The following is a 22,746-nucleotide window of genomic DNA, read 5'->3' as shown; positions in this document are numbered from 1 at the left end:
TCCTAAAGCATTGTTATTCCCAATTTTTTAATACTTGGTTGTCATTTCGATGGTAGATTATCATTCAGAACTCAAGTGGGTAAGATTTGTGCTACATGCTTCTTCCACCTTGAGGTTTTGACTAAAACATTTCCCTTCTTTCTTGGTCACACTTATTTCAGCCTTACGAAAGCCATTATTGGTTAACACCTAGATTATGTTAGTGCCACATCTACAGTTCAACCTCTTAATTTGATAACTTGCATTTACCTGTCTTTTGCTCAAACCTTTGCATAAATTGTCATCTTTGCAAAATTAATTTGCTATCTATTCCTAAATGTTCCATGTTTAAGAGCCTTTGCATCTGTTTCAAGACTTTGCTCAATTAAAGTATTTCCTTTATTCAACATCTTTTCAACTGGTATGTTCTTGCACCATCTTTGCTTTCAAATAGTGCTTGGTGTTGGTGGTTCCTAGGGTTAAGAAGATGCAGCAAGGTAGCCTTGCTTTCTCTTCTCAGGTGGTCACTCTTTGTAACTCTTTGCCTGCTAATCTTCTCCTTCTGACCACCTATTTGAATTTTATGAAAGTTCTAAATACTTGGGTCTATCAGATAGAGACCAGTAGCTGCAGATTCCTCACCTTTGAATTTCTCAGGCATCAGACTGGAACCGGAAGATTTTTCTTTGAGCAATATCCCTGCGTGCCAGTAGGTGGGGTCGGTTGGTTCAGCGTGGTGTCTGCGCCAGAAGTGACGTCTGCGTCACCTATATAGGCGCCACCTCCGTCACCTATATAGGCGCCACCTCAGCACGCTGATGTCAGTTCTTTTCGACTAATTTTAGGAGTAAACAATTACAATCAACAGAAGATTGTGATATCCCAGGTAGTTTGGAAAATAAAAAATCTAGGAAGACATAAAAAATTGCTTTTGATCTGTTCCGCGTATTTATTTACATGCCAACTGTGGTCCACATCCTAGATGGCTAAACTGGAAATAAGTCACTGCAACTGACCTGACTTCACCAACCACATTGTCAGACTTGTAAGTTATGCAGTGTAGCTAATTTACCCTTATGATTCCCACTGAATCCCTGGTGCAGCCTGACCTGGTGAATGGAGGTCTTGGGAGGTTTAACCACTCATAAATGGCTTGGTTTTGATGTCCCATCCACAGGGCTAAGGCTTGGTAAGCTGTGGAAGGAGAATGATTGGTTGATGAATTAAAAAAAACCTGAGGTTTTACTACAGATGAGGGAAATATTCTTGAAGGAACTACCCTTTCAGTAGTAGAGCCTCCCAGGTAATTGAATGCTACGATGTACCCTGAAAGGGATACGCTGAAAGAGTATGGTATGTCTAAAGTTAAAATATATGTGTAGGAACGAAACGCTTTGATTCCTAATACTTGTTTCAGATCAAGAGATCGTCTTTATTGGGTTGGCAGCCCTGCCAGCCTTTCAGGTATATTATGCATATATAACTTAATAGCACACTTACTTCACGCAGAAATGCCACACTCACACTGGCAAGAATGGGACCAGTAGTAGGTTCTTCTATTTCCAAAATATGCTAATTTATAGAAATGGAAGATGTGAGAGTCAAGGATAAGGGAAGAAGATTTGCCATTAGGAGTGCATATAAAAATATGGGATGAGTACTAGTCACCTTTTGGGCACACCAGAATGGCTGTTTCGAAGCAGACACAGGGTATTAGGTGTATGATGCAGGGATGTCAAATGTAAGTTGTGGTGTGCTCGATCCACGCTTGATTTCAGAATATCCACATACAATCGGTGTACATTAATGAATCACAGAAAAGTTTAGTAGTACAGGCAGTGATTTACACATCTGCTTCATTTACTCTTACACATTTTTCACTTCACAATCCTTTACAGAAATACACCTGGAAAGCTGTGCAAGTTGCAAGTTTCTAGACGTACTCCTGGGAGAGTTTTGTGACTTTTAAAGGCATTTTCCCAGTACAGATTAACACACACATCACAATCCCTCCTTGTTTAGGGAAAGATAGGCCCGCTGTGCAATTGTACTGCTGGCAACTTTTCGTGCCCACAGATGGGCCTTGCTGTGCGTGATTCATGCAAGATCCATACGCTGCTGCCCCATGATATCGGTCCAAAGTTGCCAGCTGAACAATTGCGCAACGTGAGGCACTACAAGTCCCACAAGCCCATCCAGGGCGTGCATCCATGCAATTAAGGGGGTGGTGCATTAAGCGCATTTTCCAAACTGCCAAAGCCTCTGAAGCGAAGTGGGGACACTTCGAAACGTGTCAGGCATCCAGAGCAGTTTGAACAGTGAAAGGAATCGTTGTGTTGGAGACGTGCTTACCTATCAAGGTAGAGTGAAAAAAGATGTGTCTTGAGGCCGAACTTGAGAGTGAAAAAGGAAGCGCCTCAAGGCTGAACTCGAAGCCCTAATCAAGAAAGAAAGGATATTTATTTATTGTAACCTTCAAGGTTACAGGATTCCACTAAAGAAACAGGTGGAAACAGAGAAACCAGAGGAGCTGGAAAACTCCATCACCCCAGAGCTTCAGGAAGAGATGCAAGAGGAATTCTTCTAACTAAACAGCAAGAGGGTTTTTCACACCTGAGAGAGATAGCAGATGACTGGCAAGGCATCTACATTGATTTTCCACGATGAGGGGGTGGAATCTTAAGCATCTAAGTTGTCACTACCAGATGGCATATCTGCATACAATACAGTATTACAGAGGGCTGTAGGTACTTATGGGGTTTAGCTGGAAGAAGAGCAAAGGCATGCTTCCTCCTTGAAACACTCTACCTGAGGAAAAGAAAAAATTGCTTACGCAAATGCTACCCAGCATGTTGAACCATGGCAGAGAGGCTTTTAAAGAGCCAGCTGCATCCAAGGCAATGGCACCAATGATGGAGAAATGAATCGCTTCTCATTTAAATATTCACCCTACATCAGTGGGGAACATGTTATCTGATTGCCTCATCATAGCAATGGCACATAAGAGGGCAAACACACCCATGTCTACGGGGCCACCTCCGGGTATGGAAAGGAAAGTAAGAGAGTGGACATGGTGGGGAGAACAATGGAAAAATCAGCAGCGACACAGTGGCGGATAGCCAACTCAAATGTCATTCTAAACAGAGATGCCAACCAACAGTGAAGGAAATGGAGGAGCTCACCCAACACCTACCAGAGGAGTACAAGAAGAGAGCAAGTGCAGTGTTACAGGAGGCTAAGACAATCACCAACACATGCCTGAAGCCCGCTCTGGACGCAGCAGACACTGTCAGTAGGCAGTTTGGCATGCCCACCACCCTACGCAGACACGTTTTGCTGAGAATTTCAGGACTGTACAGTATGTCCAATCAGCCATAATCCACATGTCCTTCACAGGGGACTGTCTGTTTGGAGAGGCGGTAGACAAAAGCTCTTCAGCGCATGACAAAATATAATGAAACTTCCAAGGCCATGGTAGACTTACAGTAAAAGGGATAATTCTGGGGAGGCATGACCAAGAGGAAAAGAACTGCCTCCGCCTGAATACGAGCTGGACAGCCAGAAGCAACTAACACAACCTTCGGCCAACAGTGGAGTGAGAATGCCCTTTCACAGCCACAGAAGAGGGGAACCCTAAAAGTGGGAATCCATGCAAGCAAGAGACTGCTCACAAGCAACCCTCCTACACAAATACCCAGTAGGAGGAAGAATCATAAGATTCCTGAAGGAATGGGAGAGGATCACCTTCAACAAATGGATACTAAATAGTAGAAAATATGGCTACTGCATGGTGTTGAGAAAGTTACCTTCAGCAATACTACCAAAATTAAAAATGATAACAGTAGGCAAACAACAACAACAAAAATAGGAAGTGGAAAACCTATGAAGCAAACAAGCTATAGAAACAGTACCCCAGATCCAAAGACTTAAAGGGGTGTACTCAAACTATTTTCTGGTACCAAAACCAGAAAACAACACTAGCAGGCACATGCATCAAAAAGAGAGTTTGCGAGTCCTTATTTGCGAATTTTAAGGAATCGCAAATAAAGACTCGCAAAACACGATGCAACAAAAACATTGCGAGAATATTGCGAATCGCTAAAAATCGCTAAATAAATTGCGATTTCGGCATTTGCGAACTCGCTATTAGCGATTTCGCAATTAGCGAAATCGCTAATACCGAAGTCGCTTTTTGATGCATACTGATGACATCACAACCAGGAAGTGAGCAGCACCAGCCTCATTTCCAGTGCACAGTGTCAGGGAGAGGAGGGAGCTGGCTCTGGGAGCAGAACAGGAGTGTGACAGAGACAGAAGAAAAACTTGTGATATCAAATGGAAGCCTCACAAACAGCAGAGGAGAGCCAAACAGGCAGGAAACGCAAAATTAAATTTGCAGAAAAAGAAATTGACACCCTCATTGAGGGAGTAGTCCACAGCCATGACAAGCTGTTTGGAAAGGCATCATTGAAAGTGGCAGAGCAGGAGAAAAGGAAAATCTGGCTCCGGATCCAAAACAGGGTCAATGCCATTGGGGTGACACACCGCACCATTGAAGAACTCAAAAAACGATGGTACGACTTGCGCAGTCGGGCTAAGGTGCGCATAGCTGACCGCCTGAAGGAGGCAAAGAAGACAGGAGGGGGAACACCAACAGACACTGGGAACACTCCCATGGAGGACTTGATTGAATCCACCATCCAGCCAGAAGCTGTTGTTGGTGTGACCCAGCTGGACACGTCCGGAGCAGCAAACACATCTGAAGGTAAGATGAATGTATGTTTTCTTAGTGTTACAAAATGTAAAGGTAGAACTCGACCACAGTACAGCCCAAGTGCAGACCCTGAACATCCAGTACACAATGCATTCAGTAGGTGAGGGGCATTATGGGAGATGTAGTCAGGTCAAGCAGTTAAAATGTCAAATCTCAGAGTAACAACCCAAAAAAGCTTAATAGAGTATAAAATCATTTACAAAGGCAGAAATTTATTACTGTGCAATTAATATCACAGACATGAAATAATACAGTGTTGCACTGTTTCACCTCACAGATGCACAACGTGTAGAAGATGTGGATAGCGATTCCCCAGACATGCAGGACACCAGCGCAGGTGAACAGATGGACACACCTGTGGTGCAAATAAATCCCTCACGTCCAACAAAGTCACGCAGGGCTACTGTTCCATCCCTAGTCACCATGGAGTGTGAAGATGATGAGGCTGATGCAACACCAGGTGGCAGCCATGGCCAGACAACTTCCATCACACAAACACAACCACAGGTCCCCAGAACTAATCACAGAGCCCGGCGTAGGAGAGGAAGAGCACTCAGGACACAGCAGGAGGAGCAACCAAGTGATGTCTGGGGTGGTCTTGAGGGACAGATGCTCCGTATGCAGCGCCTGCAGACAAAAAACACACGATTAGTACAATTGCAAGTTGGCAAGATGGCTAGCAACATAGCAGTACTGTCAGAAAGTGTGCAGCAACTGAGCAAGGTGATGCATGAGGGAAATGTATCCCAGAAGAGACAGCATCGTCAACTAATGCTGCAATTGAAAATGTTTGCTAAATCAAACAATAGATTGGCCACGACAACTGCACTGCTGGCACGTAGGTCTGTGACCATGCAAACTGAAATGTGCCATTGGAGCGGCGATGTGGCTAAAGCACTGGACCAGGTCACCAATGCAGTTGATTTGCTAAATGCTTCCACAATTGCGGCCAACAATTCCACGCCCGAAGAGGGTAGTGAGGGTGGCTCAAGCCTAAGTAGTGTGGCAGTTCCAGTCCGCACTGCAGGAAGACGCAACACACGCAGCAGTACCCCCGCCGCTTCCAACATAACGGATGACAATGCTGGGTCTGACAGGCGTCTGGGTGTTCGTGGGAAAAAGCGCTAGACTGGCATGTACAAGTGCATTCCACTATGGTGACGTAACCATTTATTTGGATTTGACTTTTCACAGAGTGACAAGTGAATTGACATTTGCAAACCACTTATGTCCATTGCACTGGTCAGATTACAAGTGTGCTTGAACACTCATGGCAATTTTATTTAATTAAAGAATACTCTGATAGCAATAGTCAGTTTCTGTGTCATCATTACTCACCTCAGAAATAATTTTGTGTGATGTCAAATCTTCTCCTACGCCCTTCTGCTGCGCCTGCCCCTTGTGCTGCATGGTGTTGTGGCACTTGCTGGTTCCCATCCTCCGAATCGCTGTCAGACACCTCGATGTCCATTCCTCCCCTTGTCGCTATGTTGTGCAGCATGGCACATGCCGCTACTATCTTGCAGCATTGTTCAGGGTTGTACTTCAGTGCTCCACCGGTCTTATGTAGACATCTGAATCGGCTCTTCAACAGCCCAAATGTGCGCTCTATGATGTTCCTTGTCGAAATATGTGCTGCATTGTACCTCTGTTGATTGGCAGTTGTGGGATTGAGGTAAGGCGTCATTAGGTAATTACGCAAGGCGTATGCGCTGTCACCTACATGTAATGGAGCAAAGAGTCAGTGGCAGCTTCACATTGACATACGTACAATGACAGTGATAAACTATAACACATATTTACCAAGCAGATGTCCCTCTCCAAATTCTCCCCTGACAAGACGGGTGTGTATGCCACTTTGCCTGAAGATATAAGAGTCATGTGCACTCCCTGGAAATTGCGCAACAATGTCAGTGATAATGTTTTTGGCATTGCAAACAACCTGAATATTGAGGGAATGGTAAGATTTCCTATTTCTATATATATATTCCTGTGTTGCAGGGGGACATATTGCAACGTGGGTGCAATCAATACAACCCAAAACATGTGGGAAACGAGCTATCTGGTAGAACTCCTGTTTGGTTTTTGCAAGGTCAAGCGCGGTGGTAGGGAACTTGATATGAGACCCGATCACGGCCATCATGGCATCAAGGAATGCTTTCAATATTCTTGAAAGTGCGCTTTGTGACACACCTCCCGCAACAGCAATGACCCCCTGAAAACTGCCTGACGCCAGAAGGTGTAGGCAACATAGGACCTGCACATGCGTTGGGATGGCATTGGTCCTACGTGTCTGTCGTTGCATTATGGGGTCCAATTCATTGATTAGGTCATGGATCATTGCTGCATTGAGCCTATACTTGTCGTATATCTCATCCTCTTGCTGGCCTAGCAAAGTTATGCGGACTCTGAAGATGCGCTCATTCATTCGCCTCCGTCTCTGTGCGGCAGCCTGCAGCCTCATCCTCCTCGCCATCAGGTAAATCCCTGCCATTGTGAACAGTGCTGGCTCATTCTGGGTGTGTTTAAATGGGTTTCAGTTGGTTTTCACCTGTCTGTGATTTGCACTCATGATTACCACCTGGTTGTGATCCTTCTTATTTAGCGATCGCTAATTTGCGATTTTCATGGAAATCGCTATTTGCGATTTGTCATGCATACATTTTGCGATTCGTTGTTTGCGATTCGGTAATTGGGACACGCTAATACCGATTCGCTATTTGATTCGCAGAATGTTTTGCGATTCCTTATATTTGCGAAAAAATGGATTTTCGCAAATATACAGTTGATGCATTTCAACACTGACTTTTGCGATCGCAAACGGCCTATTTTTGCGATTCGCACCCTTTGCGATCGCAAAAAGGTTTGATGCATGTGCCTGTAGGATCTATACTGGACCTGAGGTTGCTAAACAAGTTTGTAAAGACACAAAAATTCAAAATGACATTGCTACAAGAAGTCATTCCCTCCGATAGTAGAAGGAGACAACCATAGACCTCAAAGACACCTACCTGCACATACCACTAAACAAACGACACAAACAGTTTCTCAGGTTTGTAGTGAACAATACACATGAGCAATTCAAAGTACTACCTTTTGGGATAAAGTCCGCTCCATGAGCTTTCACAAAATGTTTAGCTGTGGTCGCAACACATCTCAGACTAAAGTGAATACATGTCTATCCATACTTGAATGACTGGCTTGTGAAGGCGAAGACAAGCAACCAGTGCAGGAATAATAGCGAAAAGGTCATACAGACGCTACATACACCATAGCCCTCCATCAATTAAGAAAAATTGTCACAGAACCCAGACATGAAGAAAATGTTACTGGGGGCTATCTTGGACTCACAGACTGCAAAGGAGAGACCAGTGGACAAAGCAAAGTCAAAACGAACCCAGAGCAGAGTCGCCTCTGCCAGAAGTGGCAATGTCTGACGACAACAGTGGGGAAGATGATGGGCACGATGGCCTCCTACAATCCCCTAGTACAACACGCAAGACTACGCATGAGACTAATGCAGCAATGGTCACAGTCGACCTGAAGTTGGGTTGATCTAGTGGTTGTTAAGGACAAGGTTCAGAGTGAAATGCAATTGTAGAACTTCCAAAATGTGACAGTAGGGAACAGCTCAAACCATCAACTTCCTCAATGAACCTCACAATGGATGCATCCCACATAGGGTGAGGAGGTCACATTGACAAGCTAAATATCAGAGGACCCTGAAACTCTGAAAAAGTAGTGCAACACATAAATGTGCTGGATATGAAGATAGTATTCCTAGCACTGAAGGCCTTACAGAAACATGTAGCAGGAAGGACAGTTCTGATTCAAGCAGACAACTCAACGACAGTGTACTAACTGAACAAACAAGGTCCTACCCGCTGTCAACTTTGGCATAGGAGATGGGCGATAAAGAACAGAGTATCTATCGCTAGTAACAATACACCTACCAGGAAAACAAAACACAGATGAGAACACGCTAAGCAGAAAAGTAAGCATTACACATGAATGGGTGCTGAAACAAGAAGTACTGATTCAAATCTTCTAAATATGGGGGACACCTCAGGTAGAGCTATGCACAACACACAAGAATGCCAAATGTTAAAGCTTTGCTTCCAGATTCTACCACCCAGAGTCACTGTTGAATGGCCTGTCAATAACATGGTCAAAGAGATTTGCTTACGCCTTTCTACCAATCAAAAATGAGCCAGAAGTGCAGTTAGGAACAGGTCAACCGAATCCTGATAGCGCCACAATGGCATCTCCAGGCATGGTTCTCTAACCTGATGGAGTTCCCAAGGGCAGTAGATCACACTTCCAGCACACTGAGACATGCTAAAAATACAAGAGAAAACACAGCAAGATGATGGACGGAGTGCTGAAACATTTAAATCACTTACCCCAGTCTAGAGGTCTAGGTTTAATCCATGATTCCTCTGCTCACAATGCCACCCTAGTTAGGACACAGCCATATTCAAATCAGTCTTGACGCTGCTCCTCATGGGAAGAGTTCAGCCCTAACTGCCAGGCCAGGTCTTCCCTGGACCGGAAAAGGCATCCTGGGACCAGTTTCATGGTATCACCCCTCATCAGCCAGGCTAGCTTGAATCTAGTGGCACAGTATGCAAGGGACCCACATTTGGGCATACCCGTGGCCCTAATGGCAAACATAGCAAACACAACACGATGATGGACCCCTCACCCGCAGTCAAGAGATCTGTATTGAATCCATTGTTCTTTTTCTCACTATGCCACCCCAGTTTGGACCCAGCAATTTGCAAATCAGTCTTGACCCTGTTCCTCATATATAACAATTTCTACTTAACATAGAAGACTGTGTGCATCGGGTACAAACCTATGTACAAGTGCTTGTTTTGCTTCAGAAAGTGGGCTATCTGTAAAGTTCCCCCCACAGTATGAAGGCTGCAGTAGTATGATCTTTAGCACCTTCAGACCTTGGTTATTTTAAGTGAATTGTTGCTCTTTGGACAAGTTTTGCATGGAGTGTACACTGTTCTTAGTAGATACTCTTTAAAACTATGTGGTATATTTTTCCTAAGAGTTCCACTGTCTGCAAACAGACTGGCACAGAGTAAACTCTATATTGTAAACAGTGTCAACAGTACCCACTTTTCTAATGATATCCACTTATTTTCTCAATGTAGGTTCAGTGACAGTCAGGGGCTTTATACAGGTAAAGAATGTCTGTAGTGGGGCATTAGTTATATAACAGGGCTCTGGTATCAGTTGTACACAGATTTAACACCATGTGGAGTATAGGTTACCCTTTCATCTCTGGTTGATTGCCTTAATGAACTCGACTACCCATAAAGTGTATGGTATAGGGTCAATGTTGCACATAACACAAGCTTGCTTGACCTATCAGGGTTGTATATATGATAGCAGTGATTACGCTTTTTATTTCATAGATCTAATGGTATACCCATTTATAGAGCAATGTGTACAAAAGAAGCATGGATTATGTCATCCGTGATGTCATCAATGATGTAATTTGAGATGCCATCGGTGATGTCATAAATTATGTCATAGAACATGTCATGAGTGATATCATATGTGAGGTCATTAGCATGTTATGGTGGGGTGCAAGTTATAGTTAGCTTTGCTGACTATAACTGATGAATGGCTGTGCTTTTTAAAGTTCTAAACGTTAATGTTGTCACTGACAAATTTACCTAACTATAACGTTACTTTTACCTTCGTTTTTTTCTGTGAATGTGTATATATATATATATATATATTGAACAATTAAACATGCAGTGTGCCCGTGTGCACCCGATCGTCAGTGGTGCTCAGCTATTGAAACGTGTCCACTTATGTTTGTTATGCATTAGTCTCTCCGCCTCACATTCTCCGGGACGAGGATGGCACTCCAGTGGCATATTCACCTCTGCTTTATTTTTGGCTCATGGCTTAAGAATCACAGTGTTTCGGCTGTGACACACAGCCTTGTTCACTTTACATAGAAGTACACAATTTTTCCATCATGAATTTGTACCTTTCACCCCACCAGACCCTCATGTGCAATAAACAGCAACAAAGGACTGCTGCCTCACTAATACAGCTGCCATCATAAAATGGGAAAATATTTACAAGTCGGCAAGAGGACATCATATAAATCAACATTACCCAATTTATAAGGCTGTAATTAACGAAAATACAGATCGTATTGAAATAATTTTTTTAATACAAAATAATGCATTCCATATTTTAATAGACTTCAAATTATGTGCTATACGACAATCAGTTGACAGTAATCAAAATATTATCAGTCTGTGATACAAATTCATTGATGCACATATTTCATATATATAATGCAACTTAAAACCTGCAATATAAGATAATATAAAAAATAAAAATCAAGGTTAACACCCTCTATGACACCCAAGTGGGCTAAGTGTCCGTTGTATTCTTGTATATCAAGGGTGGCTTCCATTGCTCATCCATGAGTTTGCAATGTTGCGCAAAAACCTTGCATCAATCCCCAGTGGGCCAAATAATCATCATAGTCTCAGTATTCTTTTGTTGCTATAAGAAAATAAACAGTGCATGACAATGAAATAAGTGAACATATCCACATTAACCTATTCATTGGTACTTAAATGCGTTTTACTGCTAAAAAAAATGGCATCAGCTGCCCTATGCAACAGTTATACTAAATTACATTCATTAAGATTCTACCCGACGGGCTGCTTAGAGTCTAACTCTAATATAATTTCAGCCTCCAATCTCCTTAGTTGTCATTCCCTTAGTCCATCTCTCATATTATTTGGGGAAGTCTTCTATTTCACTATATTTCTATTGGGATGCCTCAATATCATTAATATTTTTAAAGTGACTTGCTGTAGGGTAAGTTCATTTTTGCTAACTGCCCTTAGGTGATGCAAAATTATTAATTCAATGACTCCTGTAAATCTCTTATTATGTTTCCCTGTTTCTCAATGTCTTGTGGAAGAATTGGTTTGATCACTGCTACTACCTTTAAGCAGTGGCCTCGTGCGACCACTTTGAATGCTTCCTTTCCATTCAGTGTTGACGATGCTGTGCCCTTATTTTCTCTGAAATAGTTCTGGATTTCTATGCCTATCGTGTCTTTATATATTCTGTTTTTGAGTGCCTCTACTATCATCTTCCATGTCGGTATTGTCACTCTCAGCTTAACCCATTTCATGGTCTGGAGTACTAGGCTATGGTCAGACTAGTCTTGGTTGGATATTCTAAATTTGCAATATTTTCATGTGTGTGGGGGGAGCATTAAAGTGTATCTAGCCTGATGTCCAGGCTGTGCATGCCTGAGTAAAAAGAGTAGGCTCTCACTTCTGGGTAGTAAATTCTCCAGGTGTCTGTCAATTTCCTTTGCTGTGAACTTATGTTTAGTACTCGAGCTATAGTCACAGTTGTTGAAGTAGGTACAAGGGGAGGTGTTCTATCCCATTCTACATTTGCTACACAATTAAAGTCACTACCCTCCATCACCGGGTAGAATGTTAGTTTATAAAGTTTTTCTGAGATTTCTGACAGGATTGTGGGTTGTTCAGTGATTGAGGCATAAATATTTATTAGCTCTTTCACATGCAGTCTACCAGTGACTATAATTTATTCTCCATCCTTATTATTTATTTCCGCTACATTTCTGACTGGGGAAGTGGGCATAGATGGCGGCTAGAGGGGTTGTGGAATGCAGCGCTGTTCGAAAGATGTCAAACTTGTGATACTTCCTCATTTGCCATGTGAACACCATGATGCTCAGAAAAGAGGCCTGGACAAGCATAATAACCTGCAGTCTTAACAATGGAAGTTTGCCCATAGGATGCTAACGGAGGATCCCAATTCAAGATGAGGCATAGGCTTTTCCTTAGATGTCAGTTCCTATTAGTGCCCTATATGAAGATGGTTTACAAATAGTGTTGGAAAGCATTCAGGGCCAGATGTATCAAGCTAAATTGCGATAGCAAACGCTGAAATTTGCAGAATTTCAGCATTTGTGATCGTAATTTAGCTGTGTGCAATGTAGGAAAGAAAAACCTACTCACAAAATTAGGAATCGCAAAATTTACGATTCCCTATTTTGCGCCTGCATTTAGAGATTTGCAATTTGAGATTCCCTAAATGTTATTCTAGTATCCATTGCAAATTGCGATATTGCTGTAAGGAATCGCAAATTACCACCAACTCCAAGTTGGTGGCAATTTGCAATTTCCTCGAAAAAAGCACTTTTTTGCTTTTTTCAAAGTGCCTTGTGGCACACATACATGCCCTTAGGGCACAGCTTTCCAAACTTTTCATGCTGGTGACACACTGTTTGGAGATACATCATTTTGGCACACAGTAAGGCAGTGTAGTGAGCAAGCGAGCACGAATAACCTAAGAGGAGTTCGGGGGGGGGGGGGGGTGGGAGGGGGGCCCCCCCGGGAAAAATTTTTGAAATAAAATTGGGCAAAAGGTGCATTTTCAAGCAAATTTTGAGAAAGCAGGAAGATTACTAAAGCAATTGTGAATCTGTTCTAACAAAGACAGTGACTGGCAAAACTGGGTGCAAGGTTAAGTTTGTGCCTGAAGCAAGAATATAATCATGCACACATTGACACATTGTGAGAAGTTGGCCTGGCATATGCTGGTCACTAGTTATAGTGGCCACCTTGCACCAGTCCAATTCGACTCTTATGGTAGATAGGTTTAAGACAACCTTTTAAAGAAAGCTATCCTAGTGGTAGCTGTGGAGAGCAGCCTTCAGGCTAAGTCTCTGAGGAATGTAAAGCAGCTTGTTTTACCTTATAATCTCTTGAATTACCAAATGAAAAGGACACCACAAAGGTATATATATCAAATATATATGTATTTATTTCTAGATACACTCTACTAATCTCTTTCTGAGATTAGAACCCAGATACACATTCAAATGTCAACAGTTCTCAATAAATTAAGCACATATATGCTGTAGCCCTAGGGGCGTACCAGACCATATACTAAGAAAATGGTTTAACAAAGTCGACTTGCAAAATGACAAAGCCTAGGGCCTTTGGAATCGCTGGGGCTTCACTACTGCAGTGTTAGCAGGTAAGTAACAAGCCCACGGGAGACGCGTGCAACGTGTCTAAACACAGCCGCGGGTTTCCTATGGGTTACAATGGAGCATGTCGCGGTTTGTATTTTAAAGTTTTAGGGCACTTCGAAGAAGTCAACAAGCAAGCCACTTACAGGGTAAGTATTTGGAGGGCCAACACACACTTGGGCACCGGAGTGCACGACTTACCTCACGCACGGAAGCCGGGTGCATAGGTGTCTTTTGGTGTCGGGTCGCGATGCTGTTTTCAATGGAGACCAATGAAGACTTGCTGCTTGAGACGACTGAAGAGGTGTCCGCTGGAATAAGAAGATGGATTGAAGATGAAGAGGACCTGAAAATTGAGGGGACAGTGTTCAAAGTCACTTGCCAGTGACCGGTGGCCAGCAGGATGGATGACCACTGATGTCGCGTCGTTTCAGGTCGTCGATGGTGATTTGTCTCTTCGCTCACAAGGTCCAGGAGGGATCGATGATGACCAGCAGCTGGATTCGGAGTGTCCCACGATGTCTGCCGCTGATGTCGGTGTCGGCAACCGGATTGGAGCCAACAAGCCTTGGCAACTGCAAGTCTCGTGTGGACTGAAGATTGACGATGATGCAGACCAGCAAGGTCTGATGGACTTACCCAGCGAGGGCAAGTGAGGGCAGGCCCGGAGCAACCAGAAGAGCCCTTGAAGTTGATGAGAAAGTCTTCGGGTGAGTCACTAGCCAATGGGGAAGTAACCGCGAAGACGCCTTTGCAGGAAAAGTTCCACAGGAGCCCACGGTCACTCGGGACGGGGTAGGCTGCTGATTTTCGGTACCAGACCTGCTAGGGACTTGGACTACAGATGGTCTAAAGCACAAATTCATAGAACGTTGTTTAGGGTTTCCACTCGAAATCAGTGCACGGTTCCCTGGTATTGCTGTTCCTCGTCACTCGTGGGGTCCAGATGCCACAGCTTCGCTGGGGACTCAAACTGGCCGTCGAGAGGTCAGAAAATCTGCTTCAGGGGACACAGGGACTACGGACTCCGGCGGGAGCGGTGAAGTTTGCAACCGTCGATTAAAGTTACTGGTGCCTGCCAAGCAGGGGAGTCACTCCTTGACTCCAAGGGAGATTCTTCAGTCTTCCAGAGATAGTGGAACGTCGAAGGGCCAGGATTCTTCTTTGTAGAGTGTCGTCCAGGGTAATCTGAATTGCATTGGCAATGCTTGGTATGTTATAGTGAAGATAGGGGAGAGACTAGCTATATGACCACTCCTCTAGGAGGGTCAGGGTAGTGGGTGGTTACACCCACTTCCCTTAGTCCAGTTTCACGCCAGAGCAGGGGCAGGTAGCCCCTGAACCGGTTTCAGCTGGCATATGCACAGAGGAGCCTACTGCTCCCCCAGTGCAGGACTTCAAAGCACTCTAAGAGTGCACCCACCCAGCTCCAATACACTAAATCCTGTCTGGGAGGTGGTGACACCTCCCTGTGACAGGATACCTTTTGTTGGGCTTCCTCCACTGCGAGTTTCGGTCAGCAGCAGGAGGGCAGCCCAGTGTCTGTGCTGGTGGCATCCATTTTGTGATGCCAGGGCTCTATGAGATTTCTAACGTTTAGTACAGTGGGTACATGTCATCCCCTCTAGAAGGGTGGGATCATACTCCCACACCAGTTACTGGTGTGGGGGTATGATTCCAAGTTGTTTGACACCAAACACGACATGTTTTGATGCAGTCATTCCAAAGTTAGCATTTACCGCGAGGTTATAATGCACTTAAGAGTATATGGTTTAACCGCATCCACAAACAGCAGCAGAGAATAGACTCTGCCAGCTGCAGAAGGGTACTGCTCAGGCAGAAGCACCCCCTCACATAGTAAACCAAGCACCCTGCCCTTGGGATTTTTAGGGCCTACCATAGGGGTGACTGATAGGTTTATATGTGTGTGTATGGTGAGATATAGGAACCTATACCTCAGTGAGGAGTGCTAACACTACCTCACACAGACTGCAGTAGCAGGCCTGTGGTGTCAGATTGTGAATGCTTCCCAGGGGTGGCATAATACATGCTGCAGCCCCTGGTAGGCCTGTGAAGTACCAATGCCCTAGGTACCTAACTTGGTGTGCATATTAGATGCACTAGTGATTGGATACCACAGTATCCAATCACTAGTGCATCTAATATGCACACCAAGTTGTTTAGAGAGATCAGTGAGACTGGGGCCCTGATTAGCAGGGACCCAGCCAGACTATAGTCAGAAACCAGTGTATACATCAGAAAAAAAGTGGGGGCAACATAAGTGCAGATCCTACTCTCCTACACAACCCACCCCCCCCCAACGCAAGGACATTAAACTAACCTTGACCAGTTGAGTCTTCATGTTCTAAGTGGAAATACCTTGAGAGTCCATCTGCTTTGGCATGTTGGGTCCCAGGTCTATGTTCCACTGTATAGTCCATCCCCTGTAGGGAAATGGACCACCTGAGCAGTTTAGGATTTTCACCTTTCATCTGTTTGAGCCATAGGAGGGGCTTATGGTCAGTCTGAACTATGAAGTGAGTGCTAAACAAGTATGGCCTCAGCGTCTTCAGGGCCCACACCACAGCAAAGGCCTCCATCTCAATAGCTGACCAACGTTTCTCTCTAGGGGTCAGCCTTCTTCTTATGAAAGCTACTGGCTGGTCTTGACCTTCATCATTAAGTTGAGACAGTACAGCTCCCACACCCAGCTCTGAAGCATCTGTTTGAACAATGAACTTCTTTTTGTAATCTGGACTCTGTAAGATGGGGGCAGTGCACATTGCCTGCTTGAGGTCATCAAATGCCTTTTGTCAGCTAGCTGTCCACTGAACCTTTTTTGGCATTTTCTTGGAGGTCAGATTATTTAAGGGGGTCACTATAGATCCATATCCCTCAACAAACCTCCTGTAATACCCAGTCAGGCCCAAGAAGGCTCTCACCTGTGTCTGGGTGGTTGGAGCTACCCATTCCATTATGGTCCGGATCTTGCTCTGCAATGGTTGAACCTGGCCTCCACCTACAAGGTGGCCCAGGTACACAACCTGACTCTGCCCTATCTGGCACTTAGTGGCCTTGATAGTGAGGCCTGCTTTCTGCAGGGCCTCCAGTACATTCCTGAGGTGGACAAGGTGATCCTGCCAGGTGGAACTAAAGACAGCAATATCATCAAGATAAGCTGAGCAATAGGTTTCCATACCAGTCAGAACTTTATTCACCAACCTCTGAAATGTGGCAGGTGCATTCTTCAAACCAAAGGGCATTACCACAAAGTGATAGTGCCCACCAGGGCTCGAAAATGCTGTTTTAGCCTTGGCATCATCCGCTAACTTGATTTGCCAATAGCCAGCTGTAAGGTCAAATGTACTGAGATACTTGGCTAAGGCCAAAGTGTCTATTAGTTCATCTGCCCTTGGTATTGGGTAGGCATCAGTCCTGGTGACTGCATTGAGGCCCCTGTAGTCAACACAAAACCTCATCTCTTTCTTACCACCCTGGGTGTGAGGTTTTGGGACAAGGACTACTGGGCTAGCCCAAGGGCTATCTGAGGGCTCAATAACACCTAGCTCCAACATTTTCTGGGCTTCAGTCCTGATACAATCCCTGACATGGTCAGGTTGCCTGTAGATTTTACTCTTTACAGGCAGACCGTCTCCAGTGTCCATCTCATGGGTGCACCAGGAAGTCTGACTTGGGGTCAGGCCAAACATATGTCTAAACTGATGTAGCACTTGTCTGCATTCAGTTTGTTGATGTTCAGTGAGGCTGCTTGCCAAAGCAACACCATAACTGATCCATCATCAGGGTTCTGTGAGAGCAGGTCAGGGAGAGGGTCACTCTCCTCCTCCTGGTCCTCATCAGTTGCCATGAGCAAGCTCATGTCAGCCCTGTCCCCATATGCCTTAAGTCTGTTGACATGGAGCACCCTAAGGGGGCTCCTTGGAGTGCCAAGATCTACCAAGTAGGTGACCTCTCCCTTTTTCTCAACAATTGTATGGGGGCCACTCCATTTGTCCTGGAGAGCTGCTGGGGCCACAGGCTCCAACGCCCATACTTTCTGGCCTGGCTGGTAAACAGTCAGGACAGCCTTTTGGTCATGCCAAGCTTTCTGTAATTCTTGGCTTGCCTCAAGGTTTTTAGTGGCCTTCTCCATATACTCTGCCATCCTGGAGGGGAGACCAAGTACATAGTCCATCACATCCTGTTTGGGAGGTTTGAGAGGTAACTCCCATCCCTCCTTCACCAGACATAATGGTCCTCTAACAGGGTGCCCAAACAGAAGTTCAAAAGGGCTGTAGCCAACCCCCTTCTGTGGAACCTCCCTGTATGCAAACAGAAGGCAGGGAAGTAAAAGGTCCCATTTTCGCCTAAGCTTTTCTGAGAGGCCTTTAATCATTCCCTTTAGGGTTTTGTTGAACCTCTCAACTAACTCATTGCATTGTGGGTGATAGGGAGTAGTGAATTTGTAGTTTACACCACTCCTTCCACATTGCAGTTAGATATCCTGACATAAAGTTAGAATCTCTGTCTGAGATGACCTCCTTAGGAAAACCCACTCTGCAGAAAACTCCAATGAGGGCTCTTGCTACCACAGGAGCTGTGGTAGTCCTTAGGGGTATAGCTTCTGGATACCTGGTGGCATGATCCACTACCACCAGTATAAATCTGTGCCCAGATGCAGTTGGTGGGTCAAGGGGACCAACAGTGTCAATCCCTACCCTTTCAAAGGGAACCCCCACCACAGGTAGTGGTATCAGGGGGCCCTTTGTTGTGCCACCTGTCTTGCCACTGGCTTGACAAGTGACACAGGAGCGACAAAACTCCTTGGTGTCCTCAGACATGTGTGGCCAATGAAAATGTGGTACAAGCCTGTCCCAGGTCTTGTTTTGGCCCAAGTGTCCTGCCAATGGGATGTCATGTGCTAGGGTCAAGATGAACCCCCTAAACTTCTGAGGAATTACCAACCTCCTGGTGGCTCCAGGGGCAGGATCTCTAGCCTCAGAATATAGGAGCCCCTCATCCCAATAAACCTTATGGGACCCACTAGCACTCCCAGCAGCCTCAGCAGCAGCCTGCTGTCTGAGGGGTTCAAGAGTGGGGCAGCACTGTTGCTCTTTGCTCAGATCTTCCCTGGAAGGGCCCCCTGCCCCCAAGAACTCAACCTGACCAGGCTCAAGTTCCTCTGGGGCAGTTCCTTCTTCAGGCTCTGCTTCGCCTCCCTCAGGAGGGGAATCTGAGATCTGAGACAGAGGGGAAGGCCCAGCCTTAACCCTACTGCTCCTCCTCTTGGGTAGCATCTGGTCCATAGTTTCAGGATCCAGAGCTGGTTCAGCATTATGCATTTTGGCTTGTGACCTGGTCACAGCAAATACCTCTGCAGGTATGCCCAACATCTCAGCATGAGTCCATAATTCCTATTCAGACCAGGCTGAAGTCTCCAGATCATTGCCCAACAAACATTCGACAGTGAGGTCTGCACTGACTACTACTTTTTTGAGGCCAGTTACCCCTCCCCAGGAGAAATTCACAACTGCCAGGCTATGGTTGGTCCTGGTGTTGCTTGCATTGGTTACCTGGTACATTTCACCCAGGATGATCTGTGTAGGGTCCACTAGGTCCTCTGCCACCATGGTGACACTAGCACCTGTGTCCCTAAATGCCAAAGCCTGTTTGCCATATATGATAGGCTGCTGTTTGTACTTGCCCAGATTACTGGGGCTCACTAGGAAGGACATATCAAGGTCTCCCTCACAAACTAGCAATGCCTGTGTTGGTACTCTGACTAGGTCAGAGTCCACATCAGAACCCAGGGTCAACCCTACTAGACCCTTATTCTGAGTATTACCTCCACCAATGACTGCACTAGGGGGAACAGTTGCCTTAGGGGCTGGAGTGATGGTGGTTTGGTCTTTGGACTTTGTACAGTCAGAAGTCCAGTGCCCTTTCTGTTTACAGAATTTGCACCAGGGCTTCTTTTGGCCTTTTCCCTTTGCAGATTGTGACTGCCCACCAGATGCAGATTTTTGGGGCCCTTGTGAAGACTTCTGGTCTTTAGATTTATCCCCACCTTTATCTGAGCCTTTAGAATCTTGCTTCTTAGTGTCACCACCTTGGTTCTGGTTCTTCTGCCTCACCCTGGTTCTGACCCATTTGTCTGCCTTCTTTCCCAATTCTTGGGGAGAGGTCAGATCAGAGTCCACCAGGTACTGATGCAACAACTGGTTCTGGCAATTATTAATGATCTGTTCTCTCGTTATAAGATTATACAATCCCTTAAAGTCAGTTACTCTACTACCAACCAGCCAACCTTCTAGAGCCTTGGTTGCACAATCAACAAAGTCAGTCCAATCCTGAGTCTGTGCGTTCTGGGTGTCTCTGAACTTCAACCTGTACTTTTCAGTGGTTAAGCCAAACCCATCTATCAAAGCACTCTTCAGGGCTTCATAATCATTAGCATCCTCTTCTCTAACAGTGAGGAGCTTGTCTCTACCTTTATCTGAAAAGGAGAGCCACAAGATTGCTGCCCACTGTGTCTGGGGGACCTGTTGAACTTTACAGGCCCTCTCCATAGCAGTTATCCATTTGTGGATATCATCCCCACTCTGGTAGGGAGGAACAACCTTGGACAGGTTCCTATGGTCTGGAATGTAATCTCTGCCTCTAGGGACACTGTTGCTGCGACCAGGGGTATCTAACCCCTCCTTCTTAGAAACTCTTTGGAGCTCGAAGGCTTCTCTATCTAAGGCCAATTGCTTGGTTCTGAGGGCAAGCCTAGCTTCCTCATACTGGAGCATCTTGAACCTTCTGTCAGAGGAGGTCTCCCTGGGATAGGTGGAGTTCCTCTGGTGAACAGATTCTCTTCCAGAGTGATATGAATGGTCAGAGTCCCTTGAGGGGGACCTAGGCCTTTCTCCCACTTTGTCAGCTCTCTTAAGGAGAATTCCTCTGTTCCTTTCAGACCCTTCTGAGTCTGGCCCTTCAATCACAGACTCTAGGTCATCTTGATTTTCATCATCAGACCCAGAGACTATGGTTGACCCACTCCCTGATGCAGACCCACTAGCTCCTAGAGCTTGTCTCAGGTCATTTGCTACTAACAGATCTATCAGGTGTTTTGAAGAGGGACTTCTGCCCACCCTCAGTTGTCTTTCAAAGCATAAGGCCTTCAGGTCAGTGTAGGCTATGTCTTTGTACTGAGATGGGGTGGACCCACTGGCTCCACCTTGGTGAGACATACTAGTGTTGTGCACTGTTGTACTACCTACACTAGTTGAGGCCTACTGAACCTAGCTTGAGCTGTAGCAAGGGTGTGCTTATCCCTTCACAAACAGCTCTAAGTTCAGTAGAACTTATTGATACTAGCTTGACTTTATATGTACCTTGAGTACCTTTAGTGGTTTTCAGTTAGTAATTCAAATAGAGATTTTCTGGTAAAACAATGGCAAGCTGGAATCCCACACGCTGCCCACCAATGTGAGAAGTTGGCCTGGCATATACTGGTCACTAGTTATAGTGGCCACCTTGCACCAGTCCAATTCGACTCTTATGGTAGATAGGTTTAAGACAACCTTTTAAAGAAAGCTATCCTAGTGGTAGCTGTAGAGAGCAGCCTTCAGGCTAAGTCTCTGAGGAATGTAAAGCAGCTTGTTTTACCTTATAATCTCTTGAATTACCAAATGAAAAGGACTCCACACAGGTATATATATCAAATATATATGTATTTATTTCTAGATGCACTCTACTAATCTCTTTATGAGATTAGAACCCAGATACACATTCAAATGTCAACAGTTCTCAATAAATTAAGCACAAATATGGCTGTAGCCCTAGGGGCGTACCAGACCATATACTAAGAAAATGGTTTAACAAAGTCGACTTGCAAAATGACAAAGCCTAGGGCCTTGGGAATCGCTGGGGCTTCACTACTGCAGTGTTAACAGGTAAGTAACAAGCCCACGGGAGACGCGTGCAGTGTCTAAACACAGCCGCGGGTTTCCTATAGGTTACAATAGAGCAAGTCGCGGTTTGTATTTTAAAGTTTTAGGGCACTTCGAAGAAGTCAACAAGCAAGCCACTTACAGGGTAAGTATTTCGAGGGCCAACACACACTTGGGCACCGGAGTGCACGAGTTACCTCACCCATGGAAGCCGGGTGTATAGGTGTCTTTTGGTGTCGGGTCGCGATGCTGTTTTCAATGGAGACCAATGAAGACTTGCTGCTTGAGACGACTGAAGAGGTGTCCGCTGGAATCCGAAGATGGATTGAAGATGAAGAGGACCTGAAAATTGAGGGGACAGTGTTCAAAGTCACTTGCCAGTGACCGGTGGCCAGCAGGATGGATGACCACTAATGTTGCGTCATTTCAGGTCGTCGATGGTGATTTGTCTCTTCGCTCACGAGGTCCAGGAGAGATCGACGATGACCAGCAGCTGGATTCGGAGTGTCCCACGACGTCTGCAGCTGACGACGGTGTCGGCAACCGGATTGGAGCCAACAAGCCTTGGCAACTGCAAGTCTCGTGTGGACTGAAGATTGACGATGATGCAGACCAGCAAGGTCTGATGGACTTACCCAGCGAGGGTAAGTGAGGGCAGGCCCGGAGCAACGAGGAGAGCCCTTGAAGTTGATGAGAAAGTCTTCGGGTGAGTCACTAGCCAACGGGCAAGTAACCGCGAAGACGCCTTTGCAGGAAAAGTTCCACAGGAGCCCACGGTCACTCGGGACGGGGTAGGCCGCTGCTTTTCGGTTCCAGACCTGCTAGGGACTTGGACTACAGATGGTCCAAAGCACAAGTTCGTAGAACGTTGTTTAGGGTTTGCACTCGAAATCAGTGCACGGTTCCCTGGTATTGCTGTTCCTCGTCACTCGTGGGGTCCAGATGCCACAGCTTTGCTGGGGACTCAAAATAGCCGCCGAGAG

General features: G+C 45.4%; 2 long non-coding RNA genes across 7 annotated transcripts in view; both read right to left on the bottom strand.

Moving 5' to 3' along the window:
* Positions 1 to 4,945: 4,945 nt before the first annotated feature.
* The window catches only part of LOC146871519 (uncharacterized), a 366,584-nt gene continuing 348,783 nt past the window's right edge, over positions 4,946 to 22,746 (bottom strand). For all 6 annotated transcript variants that reach the window (XR_014981011.1, XR_014981010.1, XR_014981009.1 and 3 more), the window contains 2 exons: positions 6,092 to 6,472; positions 4,946 to 5,380 (listed from right to left, as the gene is read on the bottom strand). This is a non-coding gene — a long non-coding RNA (uncharacterized LOC146871519). The remainder of the gene's footprint in view (positions 5,381 to 6,091; positions 6,473 to 22,746) is intronic.
* LOC146871520 (uncharacterized) overlaps positions 10,942 to 22,746 on the bottom strand; it is a 31,253-nt gene continuing 19,448 nt past the window's right edge. Inside the window, exon 2 of the long non-coding RNA XR_014981016.1 lies at positions 10,942 to 11,302. This is a non-coding gene — a long non-coding RNA (uncharacterized LOC146871520). The remainder of the gene's footprint in view (positions 11,303 to 22,746) is intronic.

The sequence above is a fragment of the Triturus cristatus genome, chromosome 1_1 (assembly GCF_964204655.1).
Source record: "Triturus cristatus chromosome 1_1, aTriCri1.1, whole genome shotgun sequence".
In the NCBI taxonomy this organism is placed as follows: Eukaryota; Metazoa; Chordata; class Amphibia; order Caudata; family Salamandridae; genus Triturus; species Triturus cristatus.
This window is presented reverse-complemented; position numbering and strand designations above follow the sequence as displayed.